This window comes from Tupaia chinensis, unplaced genomic scaffold (genome assembly GCF_000334495.1).
Source record: "Tupaia chinensis unplaced genomic scaffold, TupChi_1.0 Scaffold145456_1, whole genome shotgun sequence".
Lineage (NCBI taxonomy): Eukaryota > Metazoa > Chordata > Mammalia > Scandentia > Tupaiidae > Tupaia > Tupaia belangeri.
Window position 1 is genome coordinate 46,679 of NW_006205314.1, and position 3,302 is coordinate 49,980.

Below are 3,302 nucleotides of genomic sequence, written 5' to 3' on the forward strand. Positions count from 1 at the left end.
AGCTCCGGGCGGCGGGAAATGACTTTATACGCAGGCGCACAACCGCCGGCCGCGGGCCGGTTTAGTTGCACGCGCGCAGGCGCATTTACCACAGCCACGCACTCAGGACAGCTGCGTGTTCTCCGAAGCGTACATGCGCGCGGGAGTCAGGCATGCGCCACTAGGGTTAGCGCAAGCGCGGGGGCAGACGTTCTGTGCAGGCTGCGCAGGCTCCGCCACCTCCCTTCCCCAGCAAGGCTGGAAGGTTCCTTGTCACCGCGGGTGTTTTCATCCTGAATCTGAATTCCCTGAAGGCTGTCAGCCTCAGCACCATGAACGTTTTGGACTGTGCGTGTGTGCTGGGGAGGGGGTGGGGTGCTGCTCTGTGCACTGTAGGATGTGAGGCCGCATCCGTGGGCGCTGCCCATTACAAGCCAGTGGTACTGCGTGTCCCCAGCTGTGACAACCAGAAACGTCTCTAGACCTTGTTAGATGTCTCCCAGGCTGGGGGAGGTCTGGCAGATGCCCCTGGACCAGGGCCACTACCATAGCATATGATTATTTTTTTTTTAAGAGTTTTTGCTGTAGGGCGCATGCGCTCGCCAGAGACAGACATATAGAAAGCGAGAAATCACCCCCCAGGGGGGATGGCCATGCCACAATCCCTTCTCCATTCCCCTCTTCGGATCTTGGGCATGCACGCACACACACCCAGTGTGAGTTTAAGCCACCGGCTCTGGGACGCAAACCGCAGTCGACTACATAGGAGTCCAGCGACATAGCCATTATGCTAACTGCTGGTCCCAGAACGTGATTCTTGACCTAGACTGGAGAGAACAAACTAGGGAGCTCTTAAAAGGCATGGGTGGTGGATGCCCATCCCAGAAAAATTCCGTCCATATCTGCACGTGGGGCTCTGGAAGTTTTTCCCTTTGTTTTGTTTTTTAATACTTCCAGGGTGACTTGCAAGTGCAGCTGGAGTTGAAACACTGGTTAAGACAGTTCGCATTTTACAAGCTTTGAAACATCAGAGGAAAGTAGTTTTGGGCCTGAGCTCTAGAATTGCCCAGACCTGGGGTGTATTCATAGCTCTCCTCGTCACAGGACTGTGTCCCTGGGTTTCGTCTTGTTTCAAGTTGCACAAAAAGAAGCCTGGACCTTAGCTGGTGGTGTGGTGATTAAGGTAGCCGGATCCCACATGGATGACTGAGCAGTTCCAGTCCCAGACCTGGGGGTTGAAAGACATACTGGGTGCCTGTGTGTGTGTGCCCAAGATCCCCAGAGAACGGAGAAAGGATTGTGGCGTGGTCATTCTCCCTGGGGGTGCTTTCTCTGTCTCTCTCTCTCTCTCCCCCTCCTCCGTCTCTCCCCAGCAACTGTACACGTTCTATAGTAAATTTAAGTAAAAATGAGTAAGTCTGGCCCTTTCCCAGGTTTGGGAAAGATCAGATGAGATTACACAGTATGCACTATTTATTAACCAGTGGGAGCTTACTGTTTCTTTCTTGCAAATAGGCTCCAAAGGACACACTTCATAAAGTAGCTCTTGGTCACCTCTCCTAAGGTTTCTTCTCAGACCTTAATTTATGGCACTTGGCCCTGCCACTTGTAAGACCTTGGACAAGTCAATGAGCCATCCTATGCTTTCGTTTCCTACCTTATCCCTTCACAGGGCTTCTGGGAAGACCATAAAGCACCCAGCACTTTATGTGTCAGCTTTTTTTTTTTCCCACTCTGATTGTTTACCATTAATGCAATTTGAAACAAAAACATTACATAAGAAGGCTTCATACCTTTAGAGATCCTTTGATTGTCCCACCCCTAGCATCCCAGTTCAAGTAACCAAGGTACTGCAGTGTGGTGTGAAAATGCGAACATGCATTTTAAACACCTAAGTCACACTAGACTCCTCTTAGGCTTAAACCTTGAGATAAGACCCATTTTCTTATCCAGAGGAGGCTTGGAAAGGGGCTGAACAGGGCCTGCTCCATCTACTTCTCTACTGCCCCCACTGGCTGGGCCTCAGCTGCTCCATGCTTTGGAACACAGAGGTGCATTCCCACCACAGGGTTATTAGGACTGTAGGTCCTTATCTGCAGCTCACTTCTCTCTGCTCTCCCTGGAGTTGCTTCCTCTCCTCTTTAGAAATGTTTTTGTTTTGGGACCAGCAGTTAGTGTAATGGCTATGTCGCTGGACTCCCATGTAGTTGACCGCGGTTCGCGTCCCGGACCCGGTGGCTTAAAACTCACGCTGAGCGCATGTGCGTGCATGCCCAAGATCCTGAGAGGAGAATGGAGGAGAAGGGATTGCAGCGTGACCATCCCCCCTGGGGGCTGATTTCTCGCTTTCTGTATCTCTGTCTCTGTCTGTCTGGCGAGCGCACGCACTCTGTAGCGAAAACCTCACCAAAAAAAATAAAAATAAAAATAGAAAAGAAAAGAAAAGAAAGAAATGCTTTTGTTTTGACCCAGCCTGGTGGTGCAGTCGGTAGCAAACTGAACTGCGGTGCTGGAAGCCACATGGCCCATCGCAGGTTTAAATCTCTGGGTGGCCTGGAAACACCAGGCATGTGTGCATGTGCCCAAGATCCTGACAAGCTGGAGGCTGGGGGAAAGGGAGTTGCAGCATGGTGAGACCCTGTTAGAGGGCTCCTCCCTCTTGTGCACATGTATATATTATCATGAATAAAAAATAAACTTTATTTATTTCTTCCATGTGCAAGAGAGACGGTGGGCAAGGGAGAGACAGACAGCATCTGCACAGGGTCTCAATGCCATACTCCATGCCCAGCCAGCCCAGGATCATGGGCACACGTATGCCCAGTGTACTCCTGGTTTGTACACAAACCAGGAACCCTCTGCGTGTCAGCCTTGCAGAGCATCATGTTTAACTGCTATGCTGCCGTGGAGCCTCTCCTATCCCTAGACCTGACCTGAGCGCTTCCCTCTCCCATGCAGTCCTCCTCCCTGTCATCACTATCTCAGCATCCTTGCTGCTTTCTCCAGGGCACTGTCCTCCCCAAGGCACAAGGGAACCTGGGTGCAATGCCTTTGTTCTTCATTCCGATTAGGCCTACACCTCAAGAGACCACGCACACAGTAGATGCCTCCGGGTTAAGTAGCTGTCGTGATTATTAACAACATAATGGTACAGAAGGCTAATCACCCACCTACTTCACCAGGCAGCCTCTCCCACCAGTCCCGTGAGGGCCTCCTCACGGCCACACTCAGCTGCGCTAGTGCCCAGGAAACGCCAGGCTATTTGAGCCCTTTTTGTACATTCTGTTCCCTTGTTTGGAGGACTTCTGTTTACTTTTTTTTTT

The 3,302-nt window shown here is 51.2% G+C and overlaps 1 protein-coding gene across 1 annotated transcript in view; it reads right to left on the reverse strand.

The window, feature by feature from the left end:
• The window catches only part of ZNF185 (zinc finger protein 185 with LIM domain), a gene marked incomplete in the record, with an annotated part of 37,095 nt that overhangs the window by 12,995 nt on the left and 20,798 nt on the right, over window positions 1-3,302 (reverse strand).